We start from the raw sequence: 23,434 nt of genomic DNA, 5'->3' as shown, positions 1-23,434 counted from the left end.
AGGCTTGCTCATGCAGCACACTCTCGTTTCCAAGGAGCAGCAACAAGGTCACTCAGAGACAAACACTCTTCATACCTCTGGCAGTCGCCTTTGCCATCTCATGCTGACCAAATCCAGTGTCACAGCGGAGGCCAGAACTGGCAGAGGAGGATGTGAGTGTTAGGAGGGGGTTGGTGTGGCATGCTAGCAATCTGTACAGAACTGGATTGCTTCTGATTCTGAACTCACTGCCTGTGGCTGGTTATCTAAATGCTAGAATTGGACAGTTTGGACCCTGAACTTTTATACTAATATGTGTTCAGCTCTGTCTTTGAAAAAATAACCCAATAGCTACAAAAACCATTTCTGGGGGGGCGTGGGGAGGGGCTGAACGTGGCCAGGAATGCGTGATCACCACCTTCTTTGACCTTTTTCTGAACAAGTGCGGAGAAGCCATAACTCAGGGCTGCTGGGGCTGTGGGTGGCTCGTCTGCCCTCTCCTCACGCACTCAGATAAAGTTCAGTAACTCCCCTTTGCCCATCACGGCTGCTCAGGGCTCAGCTCGAGCCGCCATGTCCCCCCTTGCTCAGCACTTGTGAAGTGATTTAATGGCAAAGCCCTTAGCATGAATTAAACATCGCCCCAGGCTAGCACCTGGAGACACCACCTGGGGAGACGGGAGTGCAATTCGTTAAGAAAGCTTTGTGCAAAGGGCCGGGGTGCCAGAGGTAGGGCCCTTGTCTAGCCCGGGGGTTGGAACCCAGCCCTGAAAAGAAAAGGCTTTGTGCAGATTTTCAAAGAACAGTGGCTGAAATGATCCCTGCTCTGCCACTTCCAGCCCGGAAGTCTCTGCCTCCTGCAGGCACACATGCCGGTTGGAAACAGAAGAAAAGGCCTGGTGGAAATCTCTCGCATTCCTCGCTGGAGAGGGCACAGAGGTTAATTTGGGAAATAGTTCTCTAATAGAAGCCAGATTTGGGGAAAGTTAGGCAACAGATTTAGAAGTCATGTCTCTGGTGGGGGCGAGAGGCGCTCTGGGGATGGGACGCCGGTGCAGGACCCCTGTGTGTGAAGGCTGGAGGGGTCATTTGGGCAAATAGGATGATCTTAATAGCTGCAATTTATTCTCCCTCTGGGGCTCTGCATTCAGAAGGCTGCCGAAGCAGCTGTTGATTTCACTCTAGCCTGCAGGACTCGGAGAAAGATTTGGCTGGGTTTTTTTTTTTGGGGGGGGGGGGGTTGCTAGTCACATCAGGAAAAGCACTCCCTGAAAACACAGATTCATCTGCATTTATCTGCCTGGCCTTCCCTGTCCTGTTGTGTTTTCACACACACACACACACACACACACACACACACACACACACACACACACACACACTTTTATGGTGTTCTTCGAATAAGGAGGTATGTATAAGTGCTTCTCAAATTATCTAGCTAATGGGCCAGCTTTTAAGATTTCTAATCCATTGCAGACCAACACTTTCATAAAATGTCATAAAAATAAAGTAATAGAAGAAAATAAGGCAACGGCACAGAAAAATACAAGCTCACCATTTTTATTATTAGATTCAGCAGACGTGAAAGTGCCCAGTTAAATGAGGCTGGAATTTCTTCACACTCGCACTTTCTGGGCTCTCTTTTATAGTCCATGTAGGGATGTTGTAGACACACTTCTACATACTTAACATATCCACCCACCCATCCATCCATCCATCCACCCATCCATCTGTCTTCTGCACATCTAACTGCTTTTCTAACCTGGAGCTTCCTGACAGGTGGTTGATCCCAGCTTTGGGAGCTGTGATGGGATTGGCCCCGGGGGGTTCCATTCACTTGAGGATCTAGCTAAGGAAGCCTTACCGAGATGGGTTAAAGCAGAATCTGGAGAACAGAGGATAAGGTGGGGGGGAGGGGTGTTTGCTGCCTGGAGCTAGCAGGGCTATCCAGGTGGTGGACAGAGTCCCAGCAGATGATATCTCAGTGCGGGGAGCCAAAGCTCGCTCCTTTCACCTAGAGGCAGCCTTAGAGACAGGTGAACCTGGGACTGGACTTGGGGACTGTGAGGCTGTGCCCTAGGCATAGTTTCATTCCTGGGTGCCTATTGCTAAGTACAACAGCTGCAGCCTTGGGCAGGGACACTCCCCACAAGCAAGCAGGTGTCCGTTCAAGGAAGCTCCTGAGGCTGCTGTGTGGAGGGTCTGGGAGTTAAGCCAACAGGCTGCTGCTACTAGCCAGCCTGAAAAGAATGGGGCCCGGGCCAGCTCCACGGAGGGTAAGAAGCCCTGAGAAATTCCAGCCTGGACCAAATGTGGTGTCCACAGCCTGGAAGTGGATTCTTGCAAAGGACAGCTGGGCATTCAAACCTGATCACTGTGTTGGATATGACTGTCAGATCAGGGTGGCTGAAACGTGGTAGGGAGCCATCCTTAGATTAGAGTAACCTCCAGCCTCCCCACTATGCACAAGCCACCCAACTTCCAGGAGAGAGAGGGCTCCGCTTCCTACTAGAAAATAGAGGAGTTTCCCCTCGCACAATTACAGGAAAGCAATCAAGACCTGGGGGAAGGAGAAAGCTTCGCTCTGCACCCCACTGACAAAGCAAGACTGAGCTAGAGGCCAGCAACCCTCCAGGCTCTAATTCTGCTTGTTTTTTGAACAATAGCAGTCACCGCACAAAAGCCCAGTTGTTGTGGTCTGAATGTGAAACACACACACACACACACACACACACACACACACACACACACACACACACACACACACACGGCCTCCAGCTGGTGGATTGTTTAGGGAGGCTGTAGAACCTTTTGGACAGAACCTAGCGAGAGGAAATAAATTGGTAAGGGGCGGGACTTAGAGACAACCACTCCGGCTCCTGGCTCAGCCCCGCCTCCTCGCTTCCTCTTCCACCCAGGTGAGGGAACAAGTTGTCTCACCCTCAGACCGAGCTAATCTACCATCAGACCTTCCATGCCTTGATGGCCTGCTCCTTTCCAAACTATACAGTCTTCTCTCATTAAGTTGTTTCTGTCAGGCATCCTGTCATTAAAATAATAATGATAATAATAATAATAATAATAATAATAATAATAACTAACATACGAGTACCTGTCTATAAAGGCACCTATGCATCCCCTCTGCCTTGGTTACCTGATGGACCAGATGACCAGAAAGTAATGTGTTTAATGTTGAAATCACACACACAAAATACCACTGGTAGTAAGCACTTACACATTAACTCTTCTAGAAACAATTCATCTAACCTTCAGGGGTGACTTGAACCAGATATTGTGGGTGTCTATTTTATTTAAAGGGTCAATATCTGGGAATGTTAGAGGGAACATGAAGGCCACATGATCTACCACATGAACATGAAACCCTGAAGAGCCTGGGACCTGAGAATGGAGTCAGTGTGCCTTTCTGCTATGGCTACCCTAGGCATGTAAATCCATGCTGAGCTTTCTCCAGCCACATCACAAGCCACAGTCGGTCCCCTCGGGAGGGCTGAGGAGAAGAGAGCCCTCTGGTTAAACGTGAAGAGTTGTCTCTTCAGCTCAATGCAGTACCTCCCCCTCTAGACCCGTAGAGAGTCCAGTTAGAGTACTTACCCTTAAGACATCCGGTAGTGGCTTGGGGAGCTCCTGGAACTGACTCTGTAGCCCAGGCTGGCCTCACATGCACAGGGATCTGTCTGCCTACCTCTGTCTCCTGAGTGCTGGGATTAAAGGTATGTGCCGCCGCCGCCGCCACCACCACCGCCTGGCTGGATCTACAGTTCTCGTTTCATATTTCATTTGTTTATTTCCACTGTTTGTCTTTGCACAGTCCCTGTGTCTGGAACTCTGGCCAGCACACACCAAGTGCTAAGAGTGTGCCCACTAGATTAGTGAGTATACCAGGCTCCCTCACTGTTACCATTTCTTGTTTATTGGATTTTGTTTGTTTACCCAACTCGCCCTTGTTCTCCTATGGCGACAGGGACTGCTTTCTCCCCAGCATGGCTTTCCAGCCCCCACCAGGGCATGTCCTTGTGCTAGGGACAATAACCTGAGTGACTGCATGGAAGGATGGTGGGGCAAAGTTCCAGGTCTTCCCATTGGGGAGCCCAAACCAGTTGCCAATTGTTTTAGGGGGTGTCTTTTCTGACTACTGCAAGCCCGGCTCCTCCCTAGCCTCTGAGGACAAATTACAATCACATGAGATGCTCCTCCGGACTCCAGCTGTGAGGTGTCTGTGGATGAGGAGCCCTTTCATTCTGAGATGGTGACAACACCATGGTGCTTGCTTTTTTTCATGGTGTTTCTTTCCCTGCTTGTCCCCTGATGCTTGCTAGACCACCACTTCCAGAAGAAACAAAATGTTGATCTGGGGATAAGGCTCAGCTGGTAGAATGCCTGCCTGGTATGAATGAGGAGACCCTGGGTTCAACCCCTTCAACCAAGTAAACTAGTCACATCTATTGTAAGCACAGCTGGGATGGAAAGGGATCCTGGCAGTCGGGAGCCCAGGAATACAAGTCACTGTAAGTGTAGCAGCTTACAGTCCTGTTCCTGGAAAAGATTTCCCCAGGCTAACTCTGCCCCGGCAGGGGAGGGTTTCCCCAGTGAAGTTGTTACAGTTCTGCTGAGGGCCACCCCCCATCCCCCTACCCTCCCCACCCCACCCCATCCCCACCTGTAAAATCCCACCACCCTCCATGTAACAAAGCTCCCCTAAGGCTAAGGGAAGGTTTCCCCAGCAAAAGTGTTACAACCTTGCTCCAGTCTGCCCAGGCTGGGTCTTATCACCCAAACATCCTTCAAGAGATTTATTGGGAGGGAAGAATCCAGGAGGGTGGCTGCCTCTGCCAGGGTGGAAAAAGGCAGCCGCCAACTGAACAGGCATAGGGCTTATATAGGGCTTCTTAGAGAAGGAGCTTTTCCAAGGAGAAGGTTTTCAGGGAGGAAATTAGTCAGATTTCAATCACCTTGAGCTCAAATTGGCTAGATTTTGTGCTCAGGGATTGGTTGGTTTTCCTGCTCAGGGATTGGTTGGCTTCATGCTCAGTTGGTCAGGGGTAGATTGGGCTCTGGTTTCAGAGCCAAAGTGTGTTTCTTTCACTGGCTCTGGTTCCAGGGCCAGGGTGGGTTTCTTTACCTGGCCCCCTTTCCCTACACTTATGATCCTAGTACTCAGGAAACAGAGGCAGGAGGACGCTGTTGAAGGCTGTCTTCAGCTACATAGGGAGTTTGAGGCTGGCATAGGCTACACAAGACCCTGTGGAATAAAGAGAAGAGAGAAAAGAAAGGGAGAGGAAAGGGAAGAGAAAGAGACTGCTTAAATCTTTACCTCGGGATCTGCCTCAGGAGGAGGGGTCCCAAACTAAGATGGCCAGTGTCTTGTCTTCCAGGGATGACAGCTTCATGGAGAAGGATGGTGTATTCTCCCAGCATTTTATTAGGAAGTTTCTTTTTTCTTTTTCTTTTCTTTTTTTTTTTTGGTTTTTCAAGACAGGGTTTCTCTGCGTAGCTTTGCGCCTTTCCTGGGACTCACTTGGTAGCCCAGGCTGGCCTCGAACTCACAGAGATCCGCCTGGCTCTGCCTCCCGAGTGCTGGGATTAAAGGCGTGCGCCACCACCACCCGGCTCTTTTCTTTTCTTTTCTTTTCTTTTCTTTTCTTTTCTTTTCTTTTCTTTTCTTTTCTTTTCTTTCCTTTTCTTTTCCTTTCCTTTCCTTTCCTTTCTCTTCCTTCCTTCCTTCCTTCCTTCCTTTCTTTCTTTCTTTCTTTCTTTCTTTCTTTCTTTCTTTCTTTCTTTCTTTCTTTCTTTCTTTCGACAGGGTTTCTCTGTGTAGCTTTGTGCCTTTCCTGGAACTCGCTCTGCAGCCCAGGCTGACCTCGAACTCACAGAGATCCGCCTGGCTCTGCCTCCCGAGTGCTGGGATTAAAGGCGCCGCCGCTGGCTACATTTAGGAAGGTTCTAAGCTGAAGAAATGTGGAAAGCATGAACACACCACCAGCCAGTTTCACCAGTGGATGCGATTTCTCCACAGTTCTTTAATCTTGTCCTCCCCTTGGAGATGTTTATAGTTCAGGAATCTAAAGTTTTCAAAACAAAACAGTGTGCATTAAAAAAAAAATACAAGGGCTAGGGAAAAAACTCGTTAGTAAAGTGCTTGCTGTACAAGCGAGAAGAGCTGGGTTCGGTCCCCAGGAACTCCACTGAAAAAGCTGGGCACAGTGGTGGGCACTTATCACCCAGCACTGAGGAGGCAGAGCTCGGCAGATCTCTAGAGCTCACAAGCCAGCCAGCCTAGCTTAAGGGATGAGCCCCAGGCCAGTGAGAGATCCTCTTCCAAAACATAAGGTGGATGGCTCCTGAGAACCTCACCTGATGTTGTCCCCTGACCTCCACAGGCACCTACGAAGTGCACAGGCATGCTCCCCTGAACAACTTGAGAGTGTATTGTAGACACCATTAAATGTCACCTGTAAAACGTTCATCCTGTGTCTTCGGGAACAAGGAGTGTCCTTGGGACAATGGGATGGCCCAGTGGGTAAAGGTGTTTGCCACCAAATTCACCTGGCAATAGGAATCTGATTCCTGGGACCCACATGGTGAAGAGAGAGAACCAACTTCTACGGGTTGTCCTCTGACCTCCACATGTGTGCTGTGGTACATGTGTGTGCATACGTGTGCACACACACAGCATAAATACAATTTTAAACAAGGAGCATCCCCTATGTTGCACAGATTCCATGATCACATCTAAGGCAATTGTTCTTGATCTAATTCTGTCTCCCCAGCTGTTCCAGTCATGTCCTCTGTGGTCCCTCCCTCACACTGCCAAGAATAGCATCTTCGGGCGTAGTGAACATCATTAAATTCGGACCTAATTGAAGAGAACAGAATGACCGTCCGAAGTGCTATGGCTCTGCACGAGGGACAGATTCCCCCACCCCCAGTATGGCTGAGCTTCCTACGGCAGGACTTCTTGGCTCCTGTTAAAGCAGCTGAAGGTACAGAGCTTGCCCCCCTCAACCCAGCATCCCTACCCCTGCCCAGTCAAATGTGCCAGTGTAGTGAGGGGGGAGCGTTCCTTCAAGTAGACCAAGCATGCCATCATTAGCCCAATTCCCCCCCCTCTCTCGCTCTCTCGCTCTCGCTCTCACATGCACACGCACACACAGATGGAAGGCAGGATTGTGTGCATGCTAACACATGGCCACTCCAGTTTCTACTTTATTTTTGCTGATACTAGAGACTGGACCTAGAGCTTCGTGATCAGGTCTACGAGGCAGGCATTCTCTCTCCACCTCAATCCTAATTTCTAATGGTTCTGCCGTTGCCAGGTTCAGACTTAGAACTTTGTTTTCATTGGAAGGAAAAGAGTGTGAGCTCCTAAAGCTCCGCCGCTCGTGCCTGGTATCCAGAACCTCTGGTAACATAGCAGGCCCACTACAGAAAAACTCCAATGATCAAGTATTAATGAGAAATTCCCGGTGGTGACAGCAGAGCATGAGAGCAGGTGACGTGAGTTTCACCCCCATGAAGCTGCCTCAAAAGGCATTGGGTGTTGCCTAGATCCACTGGTGGCCTTCTCAAGCCCAAAGGCTTACGTGTAAGGCAGAGAATATTGGCAACGGCTCGAAGGTGTCATAGCCCAGCAGAAAGAATTAAAGACCCAAGGCTTAATACGGTGTCTAACTCGCCAGCAATGGCAGCCAACCATGTCCCCCGGATGATGCCATGGACCTGAAAAGCCCAGCTTCCGTCTTACCTCATGATCCCACATCAGGTGTGAGGTGTCTCCCTCACAAGCCAGCTCATTTCTGCTCTCTACTGTAATCACTCTTGGGATGGCTAATACTGATTGTCAGCCTGACAGGCTCTAGAGTCACCTGGCAGACAGACCTCTGCGCCTGTCTGTGAGTTCATGGAAGGGCCTCCCCTAAATGTGGGCAGCACATCCCATGGGCTGGGGTGCCACGCCGAATTCAGAGGACAAAGCGAGCTCAGCCCCAGCACCATCCATCCCTCTCCGCTTCCTGGCTGCGGATGCCATGTGACCAGCCTGCCTCTCCTGCTGCCATGATTTCCTGTCATAATAGAGTGTGCCTTCAAACTGTGAGCTGAGGTATCAAGGTTGCTTTTTTTTTTTTTTTTTAATTTGGTATTTCGTCACAATAATAAGAAAACAAACTAATTCAGACCTCTGCCACCAGGCCAGTTCAGTTCTCTGTCACTCAAGGCAGACCACATCCTGTTTCATCCCACGGTGCCCCACCCTTCGGCTCAAAACAGCGGTGATCATTGCAGAGGCAGCGGCCTGTGGGGGGGTGTTGTGCTTCCTTCCCAGTTCCTTCTGCACGCAGATGCAATTCCCAGCAAAGGACACTGTGGACTGAGGCAAGGACTTGATAACAACATGCTGCAGCTGTATAAAACAGAGAGCGGTTGGCCTGACTTACCTGCTTCCCCCTGAGGACAGAATGGAACTGTGGCCACATTTTCAAAAGGAACCTTGCAACTGCCCTGGGACTGGGGAGGTGCAAGAACGACCCAGGGACCAGGAAGGCCACAATCACAGAGTCCCCAATGCCTGCGTGTTTGTACTGTCCTCCGATCTCTGCATGCACATATCCAAGGGTGAAATGGCCTTCTGGGTAATATCCTATGTGAAAATTCTCTTGCAGCATTGTTGGGCATGACTAAGAGGCTGCAGCATCAGCCTTAGGTGGGCGCCTAAAAAGATGCTTTGTGATGGCTGGGGTTTGCCTGCTGTCGTGCGGGTGTGGGTGGGGCAGAGGGCGTGAGTCTGTAGGACGCTCTGGTATCCTCAGCGGGGAGGAACACAAAGCAGAGATTTCAGCCACTGTGTGGAAAAAGCAAATGTGGCCACAGGCAGAGACTAGACGCGTCTTCCTGTCAACAGGAAACCTTTCCCTTTTGGTATGTCTGACCCACAAACAGCAGTGTTTGCTGAGTGTGCGGTGCCCCGGCTTTTCTTTTCCTGGGATGGAGTAAAAATAGCCCTACGGTTTATATTCTCGGAAACCAGGGACTCTGCAGACCTGGAGTCCCTTCCCGGGTCAGCCCTGGAGGGACAGAAGCAGGTTAGCTTCACCGTTCAGAGGCTGCTAGTGAAACCACTCCTGTGAGCTTTCCTGAGAATGTGGTTAGGACGCAGTCCCTCGGGTCTGACGCCAGCAGTCTGCATTTCCACGAGATCCCCTGTGACTGGGTGCACAATGGGGTGGTTTAGAGCAGAGGGTTAGCAGTGGAAAAGGCAGGTGCTATGCAACAGGGGATCCACCACAGGGCCTCGCTGAGCCTCAGTATGCACATCTGTAAAATGGCCATAAAAAGACAATCTGTGAGGATTAGGGGATTGTCTTTAGAGTTAAGTGAAGAATCCATGTGCAGCTCTCTTAACACAGGATCCCCAGGAAACATGCTTGAAATGGTATCATCAAGCCAGGCATGGCAATGCACGCTGGTAATCTCAGCATTTGAGAAGCAGGTGAATCACCTCAAGTTGGAGTCCAGCCTGGGCTCTGGAGTCAGATTGTCTCAAAAATTCAAACACAACATAACAAAATTGTCATGATCACTTAGCAGATCATTACTCCCAGCCAAGGCCAGTGACATTATCTCTTTCTAGAATCCAGCTCAGGGACCTCCTTAGAGCCCTTGGATTGAGCTCTTGCTTGTTATAACTTGTTTTCCTTGGCTTAATATTGAGCAGAATGAGAAGACTGGGTGTGTCGGTGCATGCCTACACATCAGTCAACACTGCAGAGGTGAGGCAGGAGGAGCAGGAGTTCAAGGTCATTCTTGCCGACATATCCAGATGGGAGCCAGCCTCTATGTGAGACCCTGCTTCAAAACAACAACATTAATAAAGCATAATAGTAAACTAGAGTCAGTAAGGGCTGGGGTAGCAGGCTTTATCTTTTAGGCCACCAACCAGCTCCCAAATCATGACACGGGACTTAATGTTAGTTATGCACGTCTGGCCTTATCTGACGCTCATTTCTTGCTAGCTCTTCTAACTTAACCTGTTTCTCTTCATCTATGTTTTGCCTTGGGGCTTTTTTCTTTTCTTTTCTTCTGTATGTCCTACTCCGTCTAGCTGGCTGGCTGCCCCCCCCCATGCCTCCCTCTCTTTCTCCCTCATTCTTTTCTTCTTTCCTCTCCCCCAGTTTATTCTCTCTGCCCACCAGCCCCGCCTATCCTTCTCCTGCCTAGCTATTGGCTGTTTAGCTTTTTATTAGACCAATCAGATGTCCTCAGCAGGCAAGATGAAACAAAGGCAGCACATCTTTATATGATTAAATAAATGCAGCATAAACAAATGCAACAGATCTTTGCCTAGTTAAAATAACATTCCACAACAGGGTGGAGCAGGAGAGTTTGAAAATCCCTAGTCTGTCTGCTTGTTCACTGACTCCCCTTGGAAACTGAGGTCCAGGGCGTGCTTTACATGGAATCCCAGAGCCTGGTAAGATCCAGAGCTGCAGAGTCCCTGTTCTGAAACCCTGTGTAATGAGGAGAAAGGCTCCTGTGCTCGGGGAGCCGCCTTGATGCTGTGTAAGCCCAAGGTAGACCTCCAGGACAACTTTCCATTTCAGAGTCGAGAAAAGTGTGAGCCAGTTGGGATAAAATGCAAAATGGACTCTGGTTTGCTGTCTTCACTGTTCCTAGGGACAAGCTGTCTGCAAGGATACAGGTACACATCATTAGCTGTTTATTTCTTGGACTGAGTAGTGAACACAGAGGATGCTTGTCCTTAAAGAGCTTGTATTTTAGCTCTTTATACCATGCAGACATGATCATTCTCTTTCCCTCTCCCTCTGCCCATCAGATTTTGCACACTCAAAATTTATGTACAAAAGAAGAAAAAAGAGGAGGAGAAAAAAAGAAAGGAAGGAAGGAAGGAAGAAGGAAGGAAGGAAGGAAGGAAGGAAGGAAAGAAAGAAAGAAAGAAAGAAAGAAAGAAAGAAGAAAGAAAGAAAGAAAGAAAGAAAGAAAGAAAGAAAGAAAGAAAGAAAGAAAGAAAGAAAGAAAGAAAGAAAGAAAGAAAGAAAAAGAAAGAAAGAAAGAAAGAAAGAAAGAAAGAAACCTTACAGGTATCTAACTATAACAACTCTGAATGGCTCAAGGCAAAAAGGAGGCATTTGAGCCAGGCAAACACTTATAAGGCTGAGGCAGGAGGATTGTGAGTTTGTGACCTGCCTGGGCAACATTGAAAGACCTAGAGTAAAAAGTAAAATGGAATAAAATAAACAAACAAAACACACACACAAACACGGACATGCACACCTGCACACACACAGGCATGGACTCAATGGGCATCTAAGAGCAGGAACAAAACTAAACAAATCCAAGCAGGACTTCATCCTACAGTCGGAGCCCAGGGCACCAGGAGGATCAGCCACAACAGGAATGGAAAGGTGATACAACTTTTTAAAAGAGGGGGCATGGGGATGGTGGGATGGCTTAGCTGGAAAGTACCTGCTGCACAAGCGTGGAGAACTAAGTTCAAATCCCCAGCACCATGTAAAAGCTGGGTACTGTGATCCACACCTGTAATCCCTGCACCACAGAGGCAGGAGCAGGAGGATCGCTGGCTTGCTGCCACCAACTCTAGCCAAATAGGTGAGCTTCAGATTCAGGGAGAGACACTGACTCGAAGAATAGGATGGAGAGCGACTGAGAAAAGCACCGGGACCTTGATCTCCGGTCTCACATACGTGCACACTTATACAGATGAACTGGGCCATGGAGAACATTCCTCTTGTTTCACAGCCCCGGTTAGGATGTGTGACTTGGCTGCTTCTCTCTCACTGGTTCCTCAGGACAGCCCTGAAAACCATGGAAGTCTGTGTTACTAAACTCAGTTTATGACTGGGAATTCGGAAACCACCTAATTCCACCCACACAGGTGCCTGCAAATGATGGTGAGCTATTCAAAGCATTTGCAAATGATGAGACAGCTGGGAGGGGCGTGGCACACCTGGGATCCCTAGACTTGGAAGGTGGAGGCAGAAAGACCAGGAGTCCACAGGTACCCTGGGTCACAGACTAGACTACATGATACCTTGTCTCAAAGCAAATCGATGATCGTGATCATAACAAAGATGCCAATCCAGGCTGGTGAGACGACTCTGGTCAAAGTACACTTGCCACCAAGCCTGATGACCCAGTTCCGTCCTCGGGACTCACATGGTGGAAGGAGAGAGCCAGTTCCTACAAGTTGTCCTCTGACTTCCACACATGGCACATACACGTCTTCTCTTTTACACATACACCCCCCCCCCCACACACACACCCCTAATTTCAATGTAGATTATGTGGGGGAAGGGAAGAATATGACCAAAATACATTATGTGAAGAAAATGAATAAAAACTAAAAATAGCTGGTTGTGGTGACACATACATTTAATCCCAACACTTGGGAGGCAATCAGGCAGATCTCTATGAGTTCAGGGCCAGCCTAGTCTGCATAGCAAGTTCCAGGACAGCCAGGACTACTTAGAGAGACCCTGTTTCAAAAAAAAGCAAAAAATAAAAAAATAAAATGTAGACCATGTAACTAATGATTAAAACATGCAATCCCAGAGTGGCCCTCTGTGCCAAGTGCCATGCTCACTGAGCTTAAAATGCTACTACATCCTGTTAATGAATGCTCACAGTCCATCCCCAAGTGGGTGTGAGGGTAGCTGGGGGAGAGGCCTCTGGCATCTAGCAGGTAAAGACCAGAGAGGCAGCTAAACACCCACAATGCACAGAGAAGCCCCCTACAATGGAGAATTTCTCACTAAAATGTCAAATTGCCAGGTTGGAAACCCTAATTATACATAAATATATATGCCTATGTAATTTTAAATTTTAGCTATGCAATTTTCTTTTCCCCTCTCACACTTAATCATGGTTCTTGTTGGATAGGATTCCTTCTAGACTTCTGAAGTATGCCTTCTAGAATTTTCTGTTTCCCTTTGTGTATTCACAGAGAGAAAGTCTAGGAGGAATATTTCAGAATATTAACATAGAATTTTAACCTCTACCTTGTAGAAATGTTTTCAACAAAAATCCTGCTGTGAGAAGAAAAACAAGGTTCCATTAAAGCTGTAGCCTGCAACCCCAGCACCTGAGAGACTGAGGCAGAGGATTGCCATGGTAAGTCCAGGGCAGTCTGGACTATATAGCAAGACCCAATGTTTTTTGTTCTGTTTTTTTATTTTTATTTTTATTTTTAAAGAAGGAAGGAGGGAAGAAGGTACGGGGAAGGAAAAAAGAAAGGAAGGACGTGTTCTGTTAAAGACTAGGGTGTGGCAGAAGGGTGGAAGGCTGGACAAGGTTTTACAGACCAGAGGATGCACTGTCCACCCATTGGGGAATGATTGCCCTCATCCCAAAGTGTGCGGAAAACTGAGGCCAGGAAATCTCTGAGGAAATGCTCATGCACAAACGCACGCACACCCTGGAACCTCTTCAGTCTGGTTCCTAATGCCCCAGCAATGGTGATGAACTGTATGTGGACTGTATGTACAGTAGACACCGTACACATGGCCACGATTGGGGCGCCAATGGACCAGTGGACCGATAGCTGCTGCAGGGCTGCCCACGTGCCCCCCCCCACACACACACACTCCCCCCATGCTGTTTGAGAGCTCTGCATGCTTTTTGCCCTTTTCTAGGCTAACAGCACTGCAGCCTGGGCCAGGGCTTTGTAACCACCCGGGTCATGATTCCTTATGGGAAGAGACAATAGCACTCAGTTTAGAACAGAGAGGCCCCAGCAGCTGCTTAACAACTCTTGTCGGGGGCAAGCATAATACAGCATCCCATAAACAGGGATCAGGAGGAATTCAGACAATGGCTGGAACTCAGAGAGACCAAACCAGTGCTTCTCAATTTATGAGTCGTGACCCCTTTGGGGTCACATATCAGATATTTACATTACGATTCATGACAGTAGCAAAATTACAGGTTATGAAGTAGCAACGAAATAATTTTATGGCTGGGGGTCACCACAGCATGAGGAACTGTATTAAGGGGTCACCGCATTAGGAAGACTGAGAACCACTGGACTAAACAGAAGGCCACTTCCTGGGCCACCCCTAAATTCTGTTCCCCAACAGAGGCAGAGATGAACCTTGGTGCTGAGCCTGTTAGCAAAGTGTCCCACCATGAGAATCAGACCTAAGGCTCCAGGGGGCTGTGTGTACACAAGAGCCTCCCTCACCCACCAAGCCCCTCCTGGCTTCCCATGATGTCCCACCCAACTCTGGAAGGGATGACTCAGGTGCCCTGCCCTCCCTATGGCATGCTAGAGAAGTCTTTTCTGGTCACAGCTCTCCAGTGGTGTCATGTGTCAGAGCGATCGCTTCCTGGCTGGGGCCTTGGACCATGGACAGCAGGTGGGTTCCTTCCTGTGTCCGCTGTGAGCTGGGAATGGGTACCGAAGCTGTGTGCTGTGCTGCATTCAGAACTCCCTGGGACTCTGCCCAGGCGTGGGGGAGGGGGCTGTGATTGCTGACAGGCTATATCCATCATGGGTCTAGCATAGATGGACTCTGAGCTAAGTGCTACCTATTTCTGTTTTGGTCCCTGATCAGTTTATACATTTGCTCCCTCACCCACCCACCAATTTGATTCAGAATTTCGGACACTGCCGTTGTAATTGGTAACTGCTGCTGATTTCAGAGGAATTGCTTGTTTGTATGCATGCATATGAGCGGTGTGTGTGTGTGTGTGTGTGTGTGTGTGTGTGTGTGTACATCAGAAGCTAACAGTCAACACCAGGTGCCTGCTTCTATCCCTTTTGTTGTTGTTGTTGTTTGTTAATTGGGACAGGGTCTCACTGTGTAGCTCTGGCTGTCCTGAAGCTCACTCTTTAGACCAGGCTGGTCTCACAGAAACTCACAGAAACCCACTTGCTTCTTCTGCCTCCCAAGTGCTAGGATTCAAGGTGTGAGGTGCCATGCCTGACTCTACCTTGTTTTTTTTTTTTTTTTTTTTTTTGAGGCAGGCCGGAGCTTCTCATTTTGGCTAGACTGACTGTCCAATGAGCACCCAGGAACTGTCCCTACTCCCCAGTGCTGGGGTTACAGATGTGTGCCACAATGCCAGCTTCTACATGGGTGCTGGGGATCTGAACTCAGGTCCTCCAGCTCCAGGGGCCAGCCCTTTACCAACTGAGCCATCACCAGGGTCTGGCTGTAGAAGAGTTTCGTCCCCTTTCTGCTATTGCTCATTTTTCCTGCACCTCCGGGTTCTGACCTGAACATGAATCCCTGGTTGGTTTTGTTGTTGTTGTTGTTGTTGTTTGTTTTGTTTTCTAATAATCTGCATTTGACTACTTTGAAAAACTTATCAAATGTGCATTCTGGGAGGCAGCATGATGCTGGGGTGGGCCTAGGAATCCTCTTCCAAGTATCCCTAGGTGATACATCCCTATGTGGACTGTCACACCCGAGAAAATGCTTTTGTTTGTTTGTTTGTTTTGTTTCTTTTTTTTTAAATTATTTTAAACACAATTATTTATTGATTCTTTGGAAATTTCATATCATACACTCCAATCCTGCTCACCTCCCAGTCCCTCCATATCTGCCTTTCAACCCTGCAGTATGCCCCCCCCCCACCAAAATTAATTAAAACCAGACCAAACCGAACAAACAAAAAATCCACCTCCATCCTCCATCTTTCCCACACCTCTGCATGCATCCTAGTGGGATCGGGAGCTGCAGTGTGTCACGCAGTATACCCCTTTAGTCCAGTCCAGTTCCACCCGAAATGGTCATTGCAATAGCTCACCATCATCACTGGGCCCTCATCAAAACTCCTCTCGGATATCCTGTTACTGCCCCAGTCATGGAGATCCTGCGGCCATCGATCCACAGGACCCATCCCTTCGCACACTCCAGCAGGTTATAGATGGGGCAGCTGCTAGGGTGTGACAGGATGCGGGTCTGGGTGGTTGCTCGGCTGGTCAGTCTGGGTCATCTGATGCAAGGGGGTGGGGCCATCTCTCCTGAGTGCTGGGGTCAGCTCTACCTTGGGGGAGCAGTACCAGCTCTCCTGCTGCAGTATCCAGGGCCAGTGAGGAACAGGGCTGTCTCAGCATGGCCCTCTGACTTCAACATGCATGACCCCTATAACCCCTGTGGTAACATGAGCCATGGACATCAGCCCAGACCCTGACTGACTGCTGTTGGGCCATGGACCCAGACACAGCCCACAGCGGCAGCCCAGCCCCAGCCCCATGTGGCTGCGCAGGCCACTCAGATTGGCATGGCCCCCATGGCACTGAAGCCCTTGGACATCAACATGGTCACAGGTGGCAGCCCAGACCCCTGGCATTGGCATTGCCTTTGATGGTACCAGGAGTCACGGACATCAACTGTGTCTGCTGTAGGGCCATGGACCCAAACATGGCCCTCGGCAGCTGCCCTGGCCTAGATGACCATGGCCCTGGCGGTAACATGGCCCTCAGACACCAACATGGCCATAGGATGTGGCCTAAACACCAGGCATCTATGTGGCCTTTGGTGGCACCACAGGTCATGGACATCACAGACCCCCTGCTGTGATAGGAGCAAAGACTTAGACATGGTCCCTGGCAGTAGACCAGGCTCAGATGTCACCATGGTCACAGATGGCAGCACAGGCCACTCAGATTGGCATGCCCCCCCTCCTGGCGGTCTGAGAATACTCTTAACATTACTGTTCTAGATGAATTCATGGTGGTTTCCAGAGTCATAAAATATTCTATGATACTTTCCCCTTCAAAGTAGAGATGAGAATCCCCTTCTTCTACTTATGGGTTGAACATGACACTCACAGTAAATACAGTGTAGAAGATTTGGCACTGTGTGGAATCCAGGACAGAGCACAAAGGTGGCCTCATTCTTGCTTTCTTAGGTCACCTGAGGAAATCAGCTGTGGATCTGAGGCTCCTCAAGCAGCCACATGGAGAAGGCCATGTGGGGGATACACTGAGGCCTCTTGCCAAAGCTAGGAGGTGAATAGTGAGCATCTAAGACGTCTTGGCTTAGGCTTGGGGGTGATAGTATCCCAGTTGACGTTCGGTTGCAACTATACCAGAGTCCTGGAGTTACTAGCGCTCAGGTAAGTACTCTAGATCCCCCACCCCAGGGAAGGTGGGGTGGTGTCTGTGTGCTGTTTGAAACCATTCTACAGCGGAAGATAACGAGTTCACGAAGAAGAGGTTAATTAGCATTGATTTCTCCCAGGCTACCTTATTTAACCTAGTAAGCCACCCCGGGACAGCGTGAGCTGGGCTTCTCTGCACAGAAGTCTTTGTTTCCTGGAGCTAGAGCTCGGGAGGGGAGTAGGAAACGCGTGGGAGGGCTGGAGCCACGCCATCACTGCCTCTGCCAGGCTGCCCTTTTTCCTTGAGGTCCAGGGCTGTTTGCCCCGACAGCTTGGTTGGCAACGCTACCTGTGTGCCTCTGCCCTTCACCACGCCTGCAGCGCGGGCTGCAGTCCCTCCTGGAAGCTCAGAAGGTCCTGAACACTCAGCCCTGGCTTCTCCCTCACCTCACGTGCTATCCCAGGTACCTTTCTCACCTCTGTGACAAAATGCCTCACAGAAACAACTGAAGGAATGCCAGATTTTTTGTTGTTGTTGTTGTTGTTGTTTTTTAGGAACAGTTTCAGAGGAGTCAGTCCATAGCTGTCTGGCCCCATGCACTTGGGCAGAACATCATGGCGGTGGGGGTATGCAGAGGCAGCTGGTCACGGCAATCATCGGGACATAGGCGGGAAGGGACTGGGAACCAGTGTCACCTTCAAAGGCATGCCTTGGGAACCTACTTTCTTCGGCTAGGCTCACCCTGCTCCTCAGTCTCCCAGCAACCCCTCCCCCAACCGCTGTGCCTCCCTGCCTCTCCACACCCTCCTCTGCAGAGGACACTCACCACATCCTATCCCAGCCTCTTCCCAGAAGAATGGGTTGCTGCCCCTCTGCCCTACCAGCCCTGTGCCCTGGGAAGGGCATGTGCCTCCTTCACAGGGTGGCATTTGGCTGGGGCATAAGGGATGCTTGTTTTTGAGGGAAGGGTCGGGGCACCCTCTCTGTTTCTTCTTGTCAGGTTCGGTGGCTCTCAGATGTTACCACACCTAAGAGTTCCTGCACACAGCAGAGTGTGCCGTCTCAGTTTCGGCACGGTTCTGAATTTATCGACACTTGAGTTTGGGGGAGTTGGAGCTTCTGTGGTTGGTTCCATTGGAATGCAATCCTTATGAGGACCCCACTACAGCAAATCAAGTGGAAATACAGGAGGCCAGTTCTGAGAAGATTCTTTGAAAAACCTTAGGACTATAGACCCCCCCCCCCCCCCGTGTGTGTGTGTGTGTGTGTGTGTGTGTGTGTGTGTGTGTGCACTATATATATATATATATGCACTTGTGAGTGAAGGTCTGCTTGCCTGGTGGACAGGCTCTTCCTCTATTGCTTTCCCCTTTATTTTTTAACATGCGTCCCTCACTAACCTGTACCTCACCATTTCAGGTAGACTGTCCGGCCAGTGAGCACCGAGGATCCCCCTGTCTCCAACTCCACAGCATTGGAGTCACAGGCGTGCACCGCCATGCACAGTTTTTCTGTGGCTGCTGTGGATCTGTAGTCAAGCCCTCACGCCAATGCCGCAAACATCCTTACACGCTGAGCCGCCTCCCCAGCCTCTAAACAAAATTTTTGTCACCGCTCCTTCGATAATGCAATGGATGCTCTGGACAGTCTCACTAATAATTTGTGCTTAGGGGCTGGAGAGATGGCTCAGCAGTTAAGAGCACTGACTGCTCTTCCAGAGGACCAGGCTTCAATTCCCAGCACCCACATGGTACCTCACAGCCATCTGTAATTCCAGTCCCAGGGAATCCAATGCACTCTTCTGGCCTTCTCAGGCACCAGGCAGACACATGGTACACAAATATACATGCAGGCAAAACACCTGTACACATAAAAAAAATGTGGAGTTGGTCTGGCCTCTGCTTGATGATGGACAGTGATAGTGAATGTCCTCACTCACCACTGCAGCCCTCAGGGGTTCAACTAAGTCTGGACTGCTGTGGATGATTTATTGATAAAACACCGATTGGCCAATAGCCAGGCAGGAAGTATAGGTGGGACTAGCAGAGAGAAGAATTGAGAGAACAGGAAGGCAGAGAGGAGGAGATGTCAGCCTGCTGTCCAGGGAGCAGCATGTAAAGGCAGCAGGTAAAGCCACGGAACATGTGGCGACATAAAAATTAATAGAAATGGGCTGAGTATAAGAGTAAGAGCTAGACAATGGTAGGCCTGAGCTAATGGCTGTGCAGTTTAAATAATAAAAGCATCTGTATGTTTATTTTATAAGTGGGCTACGGGACTGCCGGGGCTTGGCGGGACCCGGAGAGAAAAACTAGCTACACTGGACAGTAAGCAAGATCCTCTGTCTTCAGACTTTCATTACTCAGGGTTCAAGTGGCAGAAACACCAGGCCTCCCAAGTCCCCTGAGAGGTGGCTTGGACCCTGAGATTCTGGCTGCCCCCATATGTAAATGCCAGGTAGGAGTTCCAGCTGAGGCATGCCTACTGGCAGAGCCTCAGTGAGGAAGTGGGCCTCTGGGGGTGGGCCTTGAGGTGCCTTAGCCTGGCCCCACTTCCTGTCTGTCCCCTGTTTCCTGACTGTCTGCCAATCCCAGCATCCTACCTCCTGCCTCCCCCCACCACGGTGGACTGTATCCCTTCAAACCATGAGCCAACACAAGCCCTCTGTCCCTGAAGTTGTTTCTTGTCAGGGCGATGGCTCACAGCCAAGGGAAAAGAAGGGCCTCTTAGGGTAGTTGTACTCTTTTACAGGTTAAAAGCAAAAATTTTAAAGGCAAATTGCCTAAACCACAAAGGGATTTATTAACAAGAATTCAAATGTAGATTAAACTTCAGGAATAGTGCGATTATGGACACAGTTAAGTTTAGGAGAATTTTTCTCCCGTTTGCTCTTCAGCATAAGAGTGGCTTGCTCTAATCTCTGAGAAAAGTCCTCACCATCATTCTTACCATAACTGACTCAGTCACCTGTGGCGAGGGTGAGACCACACTGAGAGGCATGGACCAATCACAGCCCATCCTAGCTGGGTGGGGCCAAATCCAGGGCAACCATGACAGTTACACACAGGCTGGTAGCAAAGTGACCCCAAGGGTTAGCGTGTGGATTTTGAGGGGCTGTGGCACTGTTCACTAGAATTTTGAAAAGACTTGATATCATGTGGTTCACATCATTTTCCCAGAGATTTCTTCCCAGTCATTTTGCAGGCACAGCCTGGACCTGCCTGGACCTTGTTCCTAGTTTTCTTTTCTTTTGCTGTAATAAACACCATGAACAAAACCAATCAAGATGGAAAGGGTTTATTTCAGCTTATGCTTACAGGCCATAGTCCATCACCAAGGGAAAGGAAGTCAGGGCAGAATTCAAGCAGGGACTGAAACAGAAACCATGGAGGAGTTCTGCTTACTGGCTCATGCTTAGCTAGCTCTCTTACCCCGTGCAGGCCCACCTGCCTAGGGTTGGTGCCGCCCACAGTGGAGTGGGACCCCCTACATCAATTGGCAATCAGGACAATGACTCCACATACCAATGCCCACACTCCAATCTGGTGATGGCCATATTCAGTTGAGACTCCCTCTACCTAGTTGGCTGTGGGTTTTATCAAGTTGACAATAAAGACTAGCCAGGGCAGACCTCTTATGAGCTTGGGAACCTAAGCACGGAAAGATGCTGATTCTATGTTTAATAAATTACAGAAAACCGGCATGGGAAGGATCCTCCAAAGTCATCAGATCCAACTCCTCATTCCATTTTACAGCGATGCCCCTGGCTGGGCTGGAATCCAGGTGCCAGTGGGAGGCAGTGCACTGGGGACCAGTTCTATCTGTGACTGTGCATGCCACCACCTGTCTGAGCCTCCGCTTCTGACATACTGAAATAGAAATGATGACAGAAAGACTGACTCTATAAGGGACAGTAGTGGTTAAAACTATGTTCATGTGTGACTAATATTACAGTGATTTAGTGTCTTTAGATGTCAGATTTTTTTTCATCCACCTCTGGGATTTTCAAGTCAGTCCAGGATATTGGCATGGCTGAGTCCTCCTTTAAGTACCATGGGAGAATCCATTTCCTCCCCTTTTCAGTTTCTAGAGGCTGCCTGCATTCCTGGACTCATGGCACCTTCTTCATCGTCAAAGCCTGCCACTCCAACTCATTTCCAGCCATGTCTCCTTCCATTCTTTGGATCTGCTGACACAAGGACTCTTGTGACGACACTGGCTGTACTTGCTAATTAATCTCTATTTCTTTTTAAGATTTATTTTTGTGTGTATGCATGGATGTTTTACCTGCATGAATGTCTGTGCACATGTTCATGCCTGGTGCCCTTGGAGGCTAGAAAAAGGCTTCAGATCACTTGGAACTGGAGTTAAAGGCAGTTGTGAGCCACCACGTGGGTGCTGGGAATCAAACTCAGATCCTCTGGAAGAGCAGCCGATGCTCTTAACTGCTGAGCCATCTCTCCAGGCCCCTAACCTCTCTGTTTTAAGGGCTTAAATTCAGTTGCTTCTTTAAAATCTCTTTTGCCATATAAGGTAGCATGTTCGTATGTGCCAGAATTTGGTGGAGATATCTTTGAGAACAAGAAGCAGAAGAAAACACACTATTATGCTTCTTGCAGAATAATATAAATGAATATAAAAGTGCATAGTCTAATGCCGGGTACATAGGAAGCATTCTACAGGGCACATAGGAAGCATTCTATAGAGCACATAGGAAGCATTCTATAGAGCACATAGGAAGCTTTCTACAGGGAACATAGGAAGCATTCTACAGGGCACATAGGAAGCATTCTACAGGGAACATGGGAAGCACTTAAATGTCATCACTGTCATTTAGGCGCCACTGGCCGGTGCCTGGCACTACGCTGAAAACTGAGGGTGTCTGTGGAAACAGACGCAGCTGCCTGCCCTGTGTGGCTTGGCCAGTCTTTTCAGCATGACCCTCAGAATCTGAAAGTTACACACGTGCTGTGCTAACTCCACAGATGCCTGGCCAGGCTTCAGATGGCTTTCCCCAGGTAACAAACCACCCCACAGCGTACTGACACAGCTCACAGCTGCTTCCTATTTGGATCTTGGTTTTGTAAGTGATTGATTTGGTCTCTGGTCTTGATTGGGCTTGGCTGGCATGTGTTTGCTTCCAGTGGTTAGCTGGGGTGCTGGCTTCCCATCACCCAACAGGCCAGCCCAGATGCTGGGCTCTGACTCCCATGCTGCCACAAATACCTGTTGTTGTTGTTGTTGTTTTTTAATCTTTTTTGGGGGCCCACTACCCAGCTCCCAAATAAACTCACACACAGAGGCTTATTATTACTTATGAATGCCCGGCCTCAGCTTGGCTTAGTTTCTAGACAGCTTTTCTTAATTTTAAATTAAGATTTAAATTTGATGGACAGAAGTCATGTGGTCAGTGGTGATTCAGGGGCTAGGAATTACCTTTGTCTCTTGATGGAAGAAGTCCTGTTGTAGCCACGGTGTGTCGCAGGGAAGAGAAAGGATGCTGGAAGCCACATCCCAGGGGCACAGTTGCCAGGGGATGAGTCCATCCTGGAAACTTGCCCAGGCTGCTTCCCGGTTAGTAGTGGCCAGTAGAGAATTTGCTGGAGTCTGTTCTCTCCTCCCACCATGTGAGTCCCTGGGATGAACCCAGGTGTCAGGCTTGGCGGCAAGCACTCTTGTTTTGTGACAAGGCCTCATGTAGCTCAGGCCGGCTTTGGACTCCTGATCCTCCTGCTCTCACCTCCCAAGTACTAACAGGCATTTGGATATCTTAGTTTGGGTGGTTGTTTCTATCTGTCTGAAATTTCTCTAATTTCTCTTAAAAATCTAATTTGTTTTAGCAATCAGTTAAAAAATAAGTAATAAAAAAAAACCTACAATGGATTCTAATTGCTTCAACACTTGAAAAACAAATGTCTGTGTTATTTGACATGTTGTTAATGGTATTTGATGGAATTGGGGCCTTCCCTTTTTTCTCTCTGTAATTGTCCTGGGGCACTAATTTGCACACTAAGGTCCTGAACTCCTCATTTTGAGTTTATAAAATGTATTAATTGGTGTAAATTCCTTCCATTTGCATCCCATCTCTCCCTTCTCTAGATGCCGAGCTCAAAGCTTTCTCAAGTGACATCCCCGGGGGCAGTGACGCTGGCTTCTTTCTGCAGAGCTGTGATTTAATGTCCTGCTCGAGGCTCCTGTCAGAGGTCAAAACACAGAGCCATCAAAGGCTGCCTCTGCACCCTATAAAACAACAGCTAAAGATGGCGTCTGTTTCTCGGTGTGTGGTCCTTTCTGAGTGAGTTCGGTTTCCATGGTGCCTGGGTGCACTTCCTGTCGGGAGGCTGACTGTGG

General features: G+C 49.0%; 1 long non-coding RNA gene across 1 annotated transcript; it reads left to right on the top strand.

The window, feature by feature from the left end:
- The first annotated feature begins 21,848 nt into the window (after window positions 1-21,848).
- Window positions 21,849-23,347, top strand: LOC143272175 (uncharacterized). The gene is made up of 2 exons (XR_013049615.1): window positions 21,849-22,101; window positions 23,183-23,347. It is a non-coding gene; the product is annotated as an uncharacterized LOC143272175 (long non-coding RNA).
- Window positions 23,348-23,434: the final 87 nt, after the last annotated feature.

Source organism: Peromyscus maniculatus, chromosome 3, assembly GCF_049852395.1.
Source record: "Peromyscus maniculatus bairdii isolate BWxNUB_F1_BW_parent chromosome 3, HU_Pman_BW_mat_3.1, whole genome shotgun sequence".
In the NCBI taxonomy this organism is placed as follows: domain Eukaryota; kingdom Metazoa; phylum Chordata; class Mammalia; order Rodentia; family Cricetidae; genus Peromyscus; species Peromyscus maniculatus.
This window is presented reverse-complemented; position numbering and strand designations above follow the sequence as displayed.